Source organism: Eptatretus burgeri, chromosome 3, assembly GCF_056783735.1.
Source record: "Eptatretus burgeri isolate ZD-2024b chromosome 3, Ebu_testis_v1, whole genome shotgun sequence".
Taxonomy (NCBI): domain Eukaryota; kingdom Metazoa; phylum Chordata; class Myxini; order Myxiniformes; family Myxinidae; genus Eptatretus; species Eptatretus burgeri.
The window spans coordinates 96245262-96261645 of NC_140963.1; the positions used below are offsets into that span (position 1 = coordinate 96245262).

Here is a 16384-nt window from a genome sequence, read left to right on the forward strand (position 1 = left end):
TGCACCTTAAATCCTGGAGAATGGTACCATCCCAGCCTAGGCTGGATGTTGCCAAGCTCAGGGATGAGAGAGTAGCTGAGGAGTTTGCGAACAGGCTGAGTGGACACTTGGGGGGTCTGGGTGCTTTGGGGGGTCCTGAAGAGTTGTGGAGCACCTTCAAGACCACCGTCCTTGATGTTGCCGGTGGATGCCTTGGAGTTCACCACAGGGCAAAGAAGAATTTTGTCTCTCAAGGGACACTGGATACCATTGACCAGAGTCGCAGGGCCAGGCTGAATGGCAGAGCTGAGCTGTTCAGGGAGCTGAGGCGTAAAACTGTACGTGCACTGAGGGTGGACAAGGAGGCCTATGTGCGAGGAATCTGTGAGGGGAGAGAGCATCACCTGTGGACAGGTGATTCTCGTCCCGCTTAGGAGGTCGCGCATTACGTTCATCCCAAGCCCATCCCTCGGAGCACTGCAGTTCGAGCAGAGAGTGGTAGGCTCTTGACAGAGGAGTCTGAAGTGAAGGCTCGCTGGGCCGGTTACTTTGAGCGGTTGTACCAGGCTGATCCCCAGCTGTCGAGTTGGACGTCAAGGGTGTTACAATCCCTGTTGCTGACCCTCGAATCAACTGTGGTCCACCATCGCTTGTGGAAACACGGGCTGCGGTGAACCAGTTGAAGCGGGGCAAAGCTCAGGGATCTGTGGCATCCATGCTGAACTTCTCAAGGCTGGTGGAAATGCTGCACTCGTTCGTTGCATGCAGTTTTGTGCTCTGCCTGGAACACAGGCATCATCCCAACTGACTGGAAGAGGGCCTTGTTGTCCCTCTCTGGAAAGGAAGGGTGATCGCCAAGACTGCAACAACTACCGAGGGGTGACGCTGCTCTCAGTGCCGGGCAAGGTCTTTGCTCGGATAATTCTTGATAGGGTTCGCCACCATCTGCTTGAGCACCAGCGTCCAGAGCAGTCAGGCTTTACACCAAAGAGGTCAACGATTGACCGTATCCTTGCTCTTCGTGTCCTCACTGAACGCAGACGAGAGTTTCGGCAGGGGCTGCTTGCAGCCTATGTTGATCTCTGTAAAGCGTTCGATTCAGTGAATCGGGATGTCCTCTGGAGGATTCTTGGTCTTCGTGGGGTGCCACCGAAACTGATCGATCTGATGTCTGAACTCTACTCTGGTACTGAGAGTGCTGTGAAGTGTGGTGGTACCGCCTCTGACTTATTTCCAGTTGTTACTGGAGTTCGTAAGGGATGTGTACTTGCCCCCACACTTTTCAGCACTTGTATGGACTGGATTTTTGGGAGGATGTCGGAGAGATCAAGTTGCGGTGCATCGTTTGGCAATGTCAAGATCTCGGACCTTGATTTTGCAGATGATGCAGTCATCTTTGCGGAGACTTTAGACATCCTCTTGGGGGCCCTCGAGGTGCTGAATGAGGAGTCGGAGCCGTTAGGATTACGGATTTCTTGGGTCAAAACAAAGATCCAGGCTTTCGGTGACATCTTGGATGCTGCTGTCCTGTCTGTGTCTGTTTGTGGTGAGGATGTTGAGGTCGTGGATAGATTCACTTACCTTGGCAGTGATATTCATGTCTCCGCAGGTTGTGAGCCGGAGGTCAATAGACGTCTGGGTCGGGCCTGGGGAGTCATGGATTCACTGGATCATGGGGTGTGGCGCTGCCGTACCTGTGCGGGAGGACGAAAGTCCGAGTCTTCAGGTCCTTGGTACTTCCAGTCTTGCTCTATGGGTGCGAGACTTGGACTTTGACCAAGGATCTGAGACGGAGACTTAATTCCTTTGGTACCAGGTCTCTTCGGAGAATCCTTGGCTATCGCTGGTCGGATTTTGTGTCCAACGAGCGGTTGCTGAGAGAGACTCGGATGAGATTTGTTACCTGCATAGTCCGTGAGCGTCAGCTGCGGCTGTATGGACATGTGGCTCGTTTTCCTGACGCTGATCCTGCTCACCAGATTCTCTCAGCGAGGGAGTCTCATGAGTGGAGGAGGCCAGTGGGCCGACCACGTGCCTCATGGTTGCAGCAGGTTGACCATCATCTCAAGGAGATGGGGATGGGCCTGGCATCTGCCTGGGGGATGGCCAGACGGAGGCCCCTGGAGTACCGGCGGAAAGTGGACGCAGCGACGCGCTGTTCTGGCACATGCTCCCATACCTGACCCTGACCCTTTCAGTGTTGAAAAGGTGTATATATATGGCAGCTGAAGTGTCGTTCCACCTTATCACCTGGCAAGTTTCAACCAGATCGGACCGGCGGTCGTCGAGAAATGGCGGTCGCAGACAAACAGATGGACAGACAGACACACACAGATTGCTGGAATTATAGATAGATTAATATGTTGTTATCATTATTCTGAGAAAAAATGACATGGTAAGGTGATAAGGTGGAATGACACTTCAGCTGCCACATATACACCTTTTCAACACTGAAAAAGGCAATAAAATTCAAAGAAAAAAAAAAGAGGAAGCATTGTGACGTCATTCGTGACATCATAGCCAGTGTCCTGTCTGGTTGACAGACAATATATAGGTCGTTATTGGTTGACAAACATTGGTCATTGTATCACGTTATTCCTTTTATTACTGCCAATTATTGTGTTATTATTATTATTATTATTAATATGCTGTTGTCATTATTCTGAGAAAAAATGGCATGATAAGGTGATAAGGTGGAAGGACACTTCAGCTGCCATATATACACCTTTTCAACACTGAAAAAGCAATAAAATGGCCGTAACTTGGGAACCGCTCGTCTGATTAACATCAAACCTCGAAAAGGCACATCTGCGGGTCCCCGGCAATATTCCTGGCAAGTTTCAATCAGATTGGACTGGCGGTGGTCGAGAAACGGCGGTCACAGACGGACAGACAGACAGAGATTGCTGGAATTATAGAGAGATTATTATTATTAATACGCTGCTATCATTATTCTGAGAAAAAATGGCATGATAAGGTGATAAGGTGGAACAACACATCAGCTGCCATATATACACCTTTTCAACACTGAAAAAAGCAATAAAATGGCCGTAACTTGGGAACCGCTCGTCCGATTAACATTAAACCTTGAAAAGGCACTTTTTATGATAACAATAAAATTATCAATAAAAAAGCAATAGAATTCAAAGAAAAAAAAAGAAAAGGAGGAAGCATTGTGACGTCATTCGTGACGTCATAGCACCATGTCCTGTCTGGTTGACACAATATACAGGTCGTTATTGGTTGACAGACATTGGTCATTGTATCACGTTATTTTTTTTTATTACTGCCAATTATTGTGCTTTTATTATCTATATATTAATACTGAAGGACCAATTTTGTGCTCCACCGAGCAGTCGCGTCACGTTTTTCTCGGTACTGTGACCTGGACTGAAAGAAACTTCGTACCTGTAAGAGTGCATCGCACATAGTGGCAATAGTCAACCTTCAACTCTGAAGCATCTATATATTAACACTGAAGGACCAATTTTGTGCTCCTCCTAGCGGTCACGTCACGTTTTTCTTGGTACTGTGACTGGAGAAGTTTTGACACGGTGTACGTCAAAGTAGACACGTGTACAAATCAGGGCACTTCTTCACAAGGAGTAGTGTACACCAAAAATGTCGTGTACAACGACGTTGTGTCGGCCTCATTAGGTAAGGCCATGGAGTACATCGACTGGGATCTGGCTCTTACAAGAGCCGCCACTGGTTGTCATATTGGGCTCACGGAACGGAATCCGTCTGTGACGGGGTTTCGGCTAGTTATTATTATTAATATGTTATCATTATTCTGAGAAAAAATTGCATGATAAGGTGAAAAGGTGGAACAACACATCAGCTGCCATATATACACCTTTTCAACACTGAAAAAAGCAATAAATTCAAAGAAAAAAAAAAGAGGAAGCATTGTGACGTCACAGCACCGTGTCCTGTCTGGTTGACAGACAATATATAGGTCGTTATTGGTTGACAGACATTATTGGTCATTGTATCACGTTATTCATTATTCTGATGTTGTTATCATTATTCTGAGAAAAAATGAGATGATAAGGTGAGAAGGTGGAACGACACTTCTGCTGCCATTATACACCTTTTCAACACTGAAAAAAGCAATAAAATTCAAAGAAAAAAAAAAAGAGGAAGCATTGTGACGTCATTCGTGACGTAAAAAAATGGCATCATAAGGTGATAAGGTGGAACGACACTTCAGCTGCCACATATACACCTTTTCAACACTCAAAAAAGCAATAAAATGGCCGTAACTTGGGAACCGCTTGTCCGATTAACATCAAACCTCGAAAAGGCACATCCGCGGGTCCCCTGAAATATTCCTGGCAAGTTTCAACCAGATCGGACCGGCGGTCATCGAGAAACGGCGGTAGCAGACAGATGGACAGACAGACAGACAGACAGACAGGCACTGCTGGAATTATAGATAGATTATTATTAATATGCTGTTATCATTATTCTGAGAAAAAATGGCATGATAAGGTGATAAGGTGGAAGGACACTTCAGCTGCCATATATACACCTTTTCAACACTGAAAAAAGCAATAAAATGGCCGTAACTTGGGAACCACTCGTCCGATTAACATTAAAACCTCGAAAAGGCACATCTGCGGGTCCCGGCAATATTCCTGGCAAGTTTCAACCAGATCGGACTGGCGGTCGTCGAGAAACGGCAGTCGCAGACAAACAGACAGACAGACAGACACACACATAGATTGCTGGAAATATAGATAGATTAATATGTTATCATTATTCTGAGAAAAAATGGCATGATAAGGTGATAAGGTGGAACGACACTTCAACTGCCATATATACACCTTTTCAACACTGAAAAAAGCAATAAAATTCAAAGAAAAAAAAAGAGGAAGCATTGTGACGTCATTCGTGATGTCATTGCACCGTGTCATGTCTGGTTGACAGACAATATATAGGTCGTTATTGGTTGACAGACATTGGTCATTGTATCACGTTATTCTTTTTATTACTGCCAATTAATGTGCTGTTATTATTATTATTAATATGCTGTTATCACGGACTTCTTATAATAACCTGGACCAGCAATGCCATCTACTCGCAGCAGTGAGAACTGAAGTCACCGGAAATGGCTCAGCGGCCATGTTGCATTGCCACACGCTAGTCGCGCGCAATTCAAAAAACCTGTAGATGCATTCAGAGTTTTAACTATTTTGCCAGTATTTTGAACTGGTAAACGTAAAAATGCCACAGTGCGTGGCGTTCGGATGCAATAATAAGTCTGGGAAGAGCTCCACATGCACCTTTCATTGGTAATAAAGTTCAAAGAAAAATAAAGTTCAAAATAATGCGATTATTGATGCTTTTTTTTCTCTTTCAATCGTCAATCTATTTTTAGAGTATTATTTTAAGAAGTTACAATTTAAGCGCTAAACACCAGTATAACAATCTAAATGATGGCAAAGTACAGTCGATAATTTGAAAGAAAATGTAAAAAAACGATATTATCCAGGAATACGCCGGAAATGAGTTTTCCAGGCGTCTAGAATTCAATTTTTTCCAGAGATTCATTCCCCCCATCGACCGCCGTGGCTGCGTAAATAGTTGGGCGGGTAGCTCACAATATTTGTCCATTTGGGGGCACAGGCCCTCCCTATTCCGAGGGTCCTGGCTCCGCGATCCACCTAACCCGATGTTACCCCCAAAATCATTTTGCTTCCTACGCGCCTTAGGGTTAGGGGGTCGTATATATCTTGATATCAGAAATCTACCTCCACTGACGCCAATTGTAGTACCCATCCTTCCATCCCTTCAAATGCCAATAATCGAAAACATCATTCGGATCTTTTTTCTCCAGATTCCCTAAGGATGAAAAGTTGTGCAGACAATGGTGCCAGGCGCAGAGAAGGGAACACTTTACACCAACGCCTGGTGTGACATTACTTTGTAGTGAACACTTCCTGAACTCTGACTTTGACAGTACGGGCTAGCCAAAATGGCTTAAACAAGGTGTCATACCAAGCGTCTTCAAATTTCCACCTCATCTCCAGAAGGTTCGTATACACGATTTATTACAATGGTCTCCACTAAAAAAATACATATTTATTTGATACAAATATTATATATTTTTATTTGATACAAATATTTATTTGACACATATTAAATTGTTTTGAATCTATAAAAGTTTTAGAATTGATTTTGGGTGCGAATACCCGGAAAAACGACCTCCTTTGCTGCCAGGATTTTTCTATGAATTTCTGTACGATTCTGACTGTCAGACGATGCAGGTCGTTTTGTATTCGTGCCCAAAAAATTTATTCTAACACATTAATTTTATAAATTCATCCACATTCAAAATGTTTATAAAATGAATAAATTCCCGCGGAAATCAAATTTAGCGCAAATTTTCAAACTTCATAATAAATGGAATTCCTGAATCAGAGTGCTCCAATTGTGATTCTATCAAGCGGTTCGCACTGTATTGAATTTACCACTGAAATTTCTGTGAATTATCAGTTTTCTGTTCACCAGTTAATTCGAAATTTCGATCCGATATTAATTATGTTATTTTCTACACAGAAACCGATACATCGGAAACCACCGGTTGACAGACACCTGGCCCCAGAGCCAAAATTCACAGCTGCGCCAGATTCACCACCAAGGCCGTCGACTTCAGCAGATCACACGTACTGCGCCGATCTGAGTCCCAGTAAAATGAAACGGAAGCTGGGTACGGCAACCGAGACCATTGAGAACCTGAGGAAAAAACTGAAGGTTACGCAGCAGAAAACGTGAAGATTGAAGAAAAAGTTAGAGAAATTAAGCTCTGTCGTTGAAGAACAAAACAACAAAGGGATGGTTTCAGAAAATTGTGTCGAGATACTGAATTCGACATTTTCTGGGGTACCACTGACGGTCATGAGTCAAATATTAAAGAATCAGGCGAGCGGAAAGAAATCCAGGCAAGAATACGATACTGTGATCAAGTCATTCGCCCTCACGCTAAATTTCTATTCTGCGAAGGCCTACGACTATTCGATCTCGCTCTACCTAGTCCTTCAACGATCCAAACCTGGTACAGTGCCATAGAGGGATCACCGGGATTCAACCAGGTAGTATTTGATGCATTGGAGGTGAGATTTAAAGAGGATAGGAATACGCTATGTGCCCCAACGTTGGACGAAATGTCACTGATGGAATTAGTAGAGATGTCTGGTGACAAGGTGCTAGGATATGTGGATATTGGAGCAGGTAATCTGGACGATACCACGCCACTTGCTAAAAACGCTTTAGTAATTATGTTGATCGCGGTGAATGATCATTGGAAAGTTCCAGTCGCCCACTTCTTCATCAATGGTTTGACTGGTAAAGAACAGGCCAATGTTGTGTCTCAGTGTTTACTAAAGCTACACGAAATTGGAGTTAATGTCATCTCGCTTACCTGTGATGGGCCTTCAGTGCATTTGACAATGTTGAAAGAGTTGGGCGCAAGTATCAACCCGGATAATATGAATTCGTCGTTCCCTCATCCAGCAGATCCTCACAAGCTCTTTTGGGCATTCCTCGACGCGTGTCATATGTTAAAGTTTGCAAGGAATTGCTGCGGCACACTGAAGACGATGAGAGACAGTTCTCAGAGGGTCATCTCCTAGAAATATATAGAAAACTTGTATGAACTGCAGAAACAGGAAGGACTACGGTTGGCAAACAAACTTAGTTGGAAACATATCGAATGGAAGACAAATATAATGAAAGTTAATACGGCTGCTGAAATGCTGAGTTCAAGTGTCGCGGATGCAATTGAGTTCTGCCGAGAAGAGTTGAAACAACCTGAATTTCAAGGGAGTGAGGGAACTTGCATCTTCATCCGCACACTGGATCAACTGTTCGATCTGTTGAACTCCAGGAACCCTTTGGCACGCAACTACAAGGCACCGATGCATCCTTCTCGCGAGGCAGCTTTTTTGCCATTCCTGGAAAAGACAAGTAATTATCTCACGACCTTGACGAATACTTCTGGTCAACTCATAACAAAGACAAGACTTAAAACAGCATTTATTGGGATGCTGACTTGTATCGTAAGCGCTAAAAACCTCTATCTGACATACGTCAAGCTCCAAAATTCATCTTTAAAGTATTTGCTTACATATAAGCTCAGCCAGGACCACATCGAGTTGTTCTTTGGAGCCGTCCGTCCAGCATGTGGTGGCAATAACAATCCAACAGCCAGACAGTTTCTCACAGCGTACAAGCGTCTTCTGATGCGGCATGATATCAAAGCCAACAAGGGGAACTGTTCAGCCCAGGACGCAACACGCATCCTCACAGCTGCGTCATTCAAAAATATCACTAAGAGGGCTGTCCCAGATAAGACGCAGGATATGCTCATAGCCAGACGCTACGATTTGCAGCTCCGCCAGCCAATGACGAGTCACCACGATTATGCCGATATTCCACCATTTAACAAACTTTCTGTGTTCCTGGAGTCAGTTGTAACCTATATTGCAGGATATGTGGTTAGGATGGTAAAGCGGACACTCAAATGTCAAGATTGCTTGCTGGCTCTCATGCAGAATGATAATATCAATTTACCTGCCTATAGGCTGATTGCTGTTAAAACAAGGGGTGGCCTTACCGTTCCATCATCAAGCGTTGTTCAAGTATGTGAAGCCACTGAGAAATGTGTTAAGAGAATGCTAGCGGTGACAAATGGCAAGATTCCTCGTGATAGTTACCTGAAATCTGCAATCTCTGCATCAGTGTTGGCAGAAGTAGGATCGAGTGCATTTGACTCGCTTAGTGATCGCATGTTTGAGACGGAGGCAGACTGTAATCATGCATTTTCTCTCATACAGCACATCTGTGAGTGCTATACAAAGATTTGTCTCCACCATGTTGTTCGAACCATGAACCCTGGATTGAAAGATAAACCCATCAGGAAAAAATTCAGCAAACTGATCCTATTTGCACATCAATAGTTTACTAACCATTTGCATTGAAGTGTTTCTCCTAGGTTTTGACATATCTTATGTTTCAACCTACTGCGATTATAATAGTTGATCGTCATCTTCTAATAATAATGCATATTAAACCAGTCTCATTAGTGTGTAGATTATCGATCATGTTTATTAAGGTTGTCCAATGTTTTCATGATTGATCAATATATTATCAGCCATACAGGGTAGCTTTAAGCTACTCACATAGGGGGTAGCTTTAAGTTACCCACTATGGCCTATAATATATTGATCAATCATGAAAACATTAATGAGACTGGTACTGGTTCAATATGCTTCGACCTACTACAGAAAGCTACCCTCTATAATATACACATATTAATAGGAGGCCATAGGTTAGTCTGGAGATTATAGATCATATTTATTAAGGTTGTCCGATGTTTGTTCAATGTTTTGATGATTGGTCAATATATTATTAATTATAGGCCAGAAGGCCTATTATTATAGGGGGTAGCTGAAAGCTACCGCCTTATGGCCTATAATCATACAAATATTATAGGCCATAGGGGGTTAGCTATACACATTACATTGATTATCATCAACACATTACACTGATTATCATCAGATCATATGACATATGATATGATAATCATTCATGAGAATTGTGACACCTCATACTCACTCACCTTATTGATTCGTGCTGCAGAGCTTATATTAGCTTGGTAGTGATAATGGGTGGCGGAGACTGTTGTTAGTGAAATGAAAATCCTGTTCTTCTTATTGAGCTCGACAAAAATGTTGTTTCCAGCGAGAAATTCGGCACAGATTAATATATTCAATCTGTGAATTCGGATTGGCAACGCAACATGGCGACTTCAGTCGACCTCTGACTTCAGTCGACAGAGGCCGTTGCTGGTCCAGGTTATTATAAGAAGTCCGTGGCTGTTGTCATTATTCTGAGAAAAAAAAATGGCATGATAAGGTGAGAAGGTGGAACGACACTTCAGCTGCCACATATACACCTTTTCAACACTGAAAAAGCAATAAAATGGCCGTAACTTGGGAACCGCTCATCTGATTAACATCAAACCTCGAAAAGGCACATCCGCGGGTCCCCGGCAATATTCCTGGCAAGTTTCAACCAGATCGGACCGGCGGTCATCGAGAAACGGCGGAAGCAGACAAACAGACAAACAGACAAACAGACACACAGACAAACAGACACACAGACACACAGACACACAGACAGACACAGACACACAGACACACAGACACACAGACACACAGACACACAGACACACATTGCTGGAATTATAGATAGATTAATATGTTGTTATCATTATTCTGAGAAAAAAAGGCATGATAAGGTGATAAGGTGGAACGACACTTTAGCTGCCATATATACACCTTTTCAACACTGAAAAAAGCAATAAAATTCAAAGGAAAAAAAAAGAGGAGCATTGTGACGTCATTCGTGACGTCATAGACCGTGTCCTGTCTGGTTGACTGACAATTTATAGCTCGTTGTTGGTTGACAGACATTGGTCATTGTATCACGTTATTCTTTTTATTACTGCCAATTATTGTGCTATTATTATTAATATTATTACTAGTACGGGCCCGTAGGTGCGTAAACGATGACTGGATTGGGGCAATTAGATCGGACCAACCGTATCATAAATGGCCATAACTTGGGAAACACCTGGGAAACATATTCAGGTCCCCAGCGTCAATTGTGACATCATATCAAATGAAGAAGAATTGTGATGCCCCCTCTCTCTCTCGTCCCCCTCGCTCCCCCTCCTCTCTCGCCCCCACTCTCATCCCCCTGTCTCGCCCCTCCTCTCTCCCCCTCTCTTGAATTGTGATGCCCCCTCTCTCTCATCCCCTCTTTTCCCCCTATCTTGCCCCCTCTCTCCCCTCCTCTATTCTCCCTCTCTCTCCCCCTTCTCTCACCTCCAGTCTCGCCCCTCCTCTCTCCCACCTCCTCTCTCCCCCTCCTCTCTCACCCTTCTCTCTCTCACCCCCTCTTTCTCCCCCTCTCTTGCCCCCTCTCTCCCCCTAGTCTCGCCCTTCCTCTCTCCCCCTCCTCTCTCGCCCCCACTCTCATCCCCCCTCTCTCTCGCCCCCTCTCTTGCCCCCTCTCTATCCCCCCTAGTCTCGCCCTTCCTCTCTCCCCCCTCCTCTCTCGCCCCCACTCTCATCCCCCCTCTCACGTCCCCCTCTCTCGCAGATATTGGTCGACAGATAAATGGCCGTAACTTGGGAACTGCTCGTCCGATTAATATCAAACCTCGAAAAGGCACATCCGTGGGTCCTCAGCAATACTCCTGGCAAGTTTCAATCAGATCGGACCGTCAATCGTGAAAAATAAATAAAAATAATAAATAAATAAATAAACATTAATTGTGACGTCATAGCACCGTGTCTTGTCATTGGTCGACAGATAAATGGCTGTAACTTGGGAACCGCTTGTCCGATTAATATCAAACCTTGAAAAGGCACATCAGCGAGTCCCCAGCAATATTCCTGGCAAGTTTCAATCAGATCGGACCGTCAATCGTGCAAATAAACTAAAAAATAAGTAAATAAATAAATATTAATTGTGACGTCATTCGTGATGTCATAGCACCGTGTCTTGTCGTTGGTCGACAGATAAATGGCCGTAACTTGGGAACCGTTTGGCCGATTGATATAAAACCTTGAAAAGGCACATCAGCGGGTCCCCGGCAATATTCCTGGCAAGTTTCAATGCGATCGGACCGGTGATCGTCCGGTTATTAATAATTTGGGGAAAAATTGGCATAAGGTGAGAAGGTGGAACGACACTTCAGCTGCCATATATACACCTTTTCAACACTGAAAAAGCAGTAAAATGGCCGTAACTTGGGAACCACTTACCCGATTGATATCAAACCTCGAAAAGGCACATCTGCGGGGCCCCGACAATATTCCTGGCAAGTATCAATCAGATCGGACTGGCGGTCGTCGAGAAACGGCGGTCGCAGACAGACAGACAGACAGACACACACACAGAGATTGCTGGAACTATAGATAGATTAGTACGCATGCCCGTACTAGTATATAAAATATAAATAAATATATATGGTTTGTATAAGATTGCGGAGGTTGGGATTACACAATTTTAATGAAGAAGAAGAAGGTGCTTCCAATCAGAAGTGAAAAACTCGATGGACTCCGCTAATTTAAACAAAAAAGCAAGAGCAGACCCATTTTCAGGCAATGTTCCTCCAGCTTCACAGCTGTTTCCTCATGCACAATAGAGCCCGAGCCTTGACATGTGTCCGGTTTTTATTTCAATATGACCGCTCATTTCCTGTCACGAGCTGGTGCCTGAGGTCGAAGGGAGGAGTGCTTTTTTATTATATTTTGCAAAAGCAAAATAAACGTTGTGACGTCACTGATGGGGTGCTCTGCTCTTTTTTTTTCTTTTTTCTAACTCACTCATGATCCGATGTTGTATGTGTGTGGGTGAGCACATGTGTGCACTTGTTGTTGTGTTTCCGGGGCACGAACACGCCTGGATTCGTGTCCGGCATGAAGAGGTGTTGGTTGTGCGAGTGTTGAGGTTCTCATTGGGTGTTGTGCACGTATGGATGTGGCGTTTGGGATTGAGTGTTGTTTGTTGCTCGCCTTATCCAGGATAGATTGGGAACACGTTTCAAGCCATTGCTCCACCTTTTCCACATGCTATTGTTACCCTCGCCGAAGAAGAGGGTATTACATTTGGGTCCATTTGTTTGTCTGTCAGATGGTTTGTTTGTTTGTTTGTCCACACAGAACCTTTGTGTTTTTCTCTACAACCAAAAAAAACCTTTCCCTCCCAAATTTTTTTCAAACAGATTGAGGCAAATCTTTACACATATTACCATCCATCCATGAGGAACAAAAGATTCACACATATGTCATAGGTCACATAGTTTGGCAGCCATATTGGATTTACCATGAAACATATAAAAAATCTTCTTCTCCAGAACAGCTGGACAATCAAGGGGAAACTTCACAAAATATTCCCCAAGGCATGCATGTACAGGGATGTTAAGGAATCATTGATGTCACATGGTTTGGCAGCCATATTGGATTTAAGAAAAATATTCAATAGTTTCCTCTGGAACTGCTTAATCAATCAAAGTGAAACTTCACAATTGTGATCTAGTAGTGATGGGAAATACATTTGCTGGATTTCACCTTGATCGGATACATGGTCTGGCAGCTGGAATTATTTAATTTTTTGATGTGTTTTTTTTTTTTTAATAAGACTCATTTGGCTCTGCCTGGATGGGTTTGGGGGTGGAGGAGTAGCAGCTGCAATGTGAATCCTATCCATGTTCCTTCTGATGACTTCATCCTTGCTTTTTGCTTGTTTGGGTTCCTTCTGATTACTCCATTGCAGGACTGTACCTATTTGGTCTTCCATTTGATTTGAATTGAATTAATTTTAATCCCATGCTAAATTCAATTGAATAATAATAAAAACGCATCATAGGTCAGGGTCAGGTGTCCGATTAAAGCTGGGTTGCATCAAAGCGGGATGTCTTGGTACCCGGTCATCACTGCCAGCAGTTACTGTATCAAGTGGCAGTTCTAATTGTCTTTTAAATTACGTAACACACTAGTACACAAACTGATATGTTACTTCATAATTTTTTTTTCAATCAGGCTCACTTGGTTGCACCTGGGTGGGTTTTAGGGTTGAGGAGTACCAGCTGAAACCAGAATCCTATCAAGGTTCCTCCTGATGACTTCTTCCTCTTTGCTTGTTGCTTGTTAGTTACATAACACACCATTACACAAACGTCACACAAAACAAGTTCTGGCGAGGGTCTGCAATTTCTGATTGATCTTTTTCTTGTTAAGCAATGTTTCTATCATTTTACTATGTTTCACATCAATAACCATATTTTATTACACTTTGTCCAGTTCTGTTACATTACTTAAGCTGAACACCTTGCTGTCTTGGATTTGAACAGCAGATATACTTACATAACCATTATTTCTATTGTGGATGGATTTGGATGAAACTTGGTGGAGAGGTTGGGTGTGTGACAAGAGCAGAATTATATTGGTGGAGAGGCTGGGTGTGTGACAAGAACGGAATGATTCAACTTAATTGAAGATACGAATCTGGATCTGGATGCGATAATTTTTAGTGATTTTTAACCATTGAGAGATGTGCCAAAAACGATGTTATGAGTTATGACAAAACGAGGTGGATGAGTTGGTTAGGTGACAATAACAAGCCGATTTGATTTTGGTTAAAGTCTAGATTGAGATCTGACCCATCAGTGGGATCCAAAATGTAAAGTGCTCAGCCTGGCAGAGGAGCGTCTCCCCTTAGGAGTTGGTGCAGTCCTGCGATCAGCTTTCCCATTCCAGAAACAAACACCAACGCCCTCTCTTCCAGTCAGTTGGGATGATGCCTGTTATCCAAGCAGAGCACAGAACTGCATGCAACGACACAAGTTCAGCATTTCCACCAGCCTTGTGAAGTTCAGCATGGATGCCACAGATCCCATGAGCTTTATCCCCTTTCAAACGGTTCACCGCAGCCTGTGTTTCTAACAGAATAGGCATTTCATAGGTGATTGGAGGGTCAGCAATAGGGATAGTAACACCCCTGACATCCAACTCAACAGCTGGTGGACCAGCCTGGTACAACCCCTCAAAGTAACCAACCCAGCAGGCCTTTACTTCAGACTCTTCTGTCAAGAACCCACACCACCCTCCGCTCTATTTGCAGTACACTGAGGTCTTCTTCTCCCAAAATTCCGGGCTTGGAGGAACACAATGCAAAAAAAATCCTCTGTAAGCAGGATGCTTCATCATTTGACGTGAAACTTCACAATTATGATCTCGTAGTGATAGGGAATATACGTTATAAATTTCATCCTGATCGGATGCATGGTCTGGTAGCCAGAATTAGTCAATTTTTTATCTGGGTTCTATTTTTTCTTTTTTTGAATATGCCTCACTTGGCTGCGCCTGGACGGGTTTGAGATTGGAGGAGTCGCAGCTGAAACCCGAAACCTATCAAGGTTGCTCTTAATGACTTCATGTTTGCTTTTTGCTTGTTAATTACAGAACACACCATTACACAAACATCACACAAGATACACCACACAAAACAAGTTCTGACGAGCGTCGGCAATCTCTGACTGCTCTTTCTTGTTTCATGTATGAATTAGGTCATCATCGTCCCAGTCATACAAGTTGATTGCAGCACAGTTATCTGTTCATATGAAAGATGATACAAACAAATAACTGAATAAAGAATGAAAAAACAGTGAAAGGTGAAAAGAAAATGACTGCTTCCTCCATCCTGAACCCGAAAAGTATTGAAAAGTTGAATCGCATGTGAGGTATCCTTCACATAAGTGGGTAAAGAAGTGACCAATGGTGCCAAAATTCCATTAAGGTACTTGCTGATAAGGAGAGTGGGGCAATTGCAGGTAGATACGATAGGACGACCTGGTGTATCAGGTTTATGAATATTGAGAAGCAAATAGGAATTTACACGAATGAGGGATCGGAGGCTTTGCAACATTTTTTGAAGCAAAACCCTTGTGCCACTACACTATTAAGATTGGCTGAATTAGTCCTCAACCTATCCTTTTTCAGGTTTGGGGATCATTTTTATAAACAACAAAAAGGGGTAGCCATGTGGACCAAAAAGGGACCCTCCTATGTATGTCTCTTCGTCGGTTATATTGAAGAAAAGATGATCGATAGTTATAATGGTCCCAAACCAATCTTTCTGAAACGCTACATCAACGACTTCATTGGGGTGATGACTTCTTCTTGCGGTGGGGTGGAAGATTTTTTAAGGTTATGTTAATAATTATCATCTATCTCTGCAGTACACTTAGGTCATTTGAGATACCTGTGTGAATTTTTTGGACATCAGCATCTCTTTTGCAGCAGAGGGATTTGGCACGGATGTTTTCTCAAAGCCAAATGACTCTCATTCTTTTTTTTTTTAATGGACGAGTCATCATCATCCACTATCTTGCAAAAATTCCATACCATATTCCCAGTTTCTTCGCTTACGACGTATTTGCAGCAATGATGACACTTTTCACATACAGACTCAAGAAATGAGTGATTTTTTTTCCCCCAAAAATAGAGGTTACCCATCAACATTATTCACGAAGCCAGTTGCAAGGTCACACGCGTTTCTCACCAAGACAGAATGATCGAAAAGCAAAAGAATTTCCATCGTCGTATTCCATTGACTATGACCTACAACGTGATGACGAGTCGTATTACCAGATCTGTCATAGAGAACGTTAATCTTCTCTTGACTGAGGAATCCTATTCTGGTGGCATACAATAAGGACACAAGTCTGAGGAACAATTTAATTAATTCCCATTTTCCTTCCAACGATGTTGGAATTGAACGATTGGGGACAACACCTTGTATTTGCCCCAGATGTAAAACTTGTCGC

The 16384-nt window shown here is 43.2% G+C and overlaps 1 protein-coding gene and 1 pseudogene across 1 annotated transcript in view; both read left to right on the top strand.

Moving 5' to 3' along the window:
- The window catches only part of LOC147030497 (uncharacterized), an 80689-nt gene that overhangs the window by 39565 nt on the left and 24740 nt on the right, over positions 1-16384 (top strand). The gene's annotated exons all lie outside the window — the stretch shown is intronic.
- On the top strand, positions 4742-5954 carry LOC147030498 (THAP domain-containing protein 2-like; annotated as a pseudogene).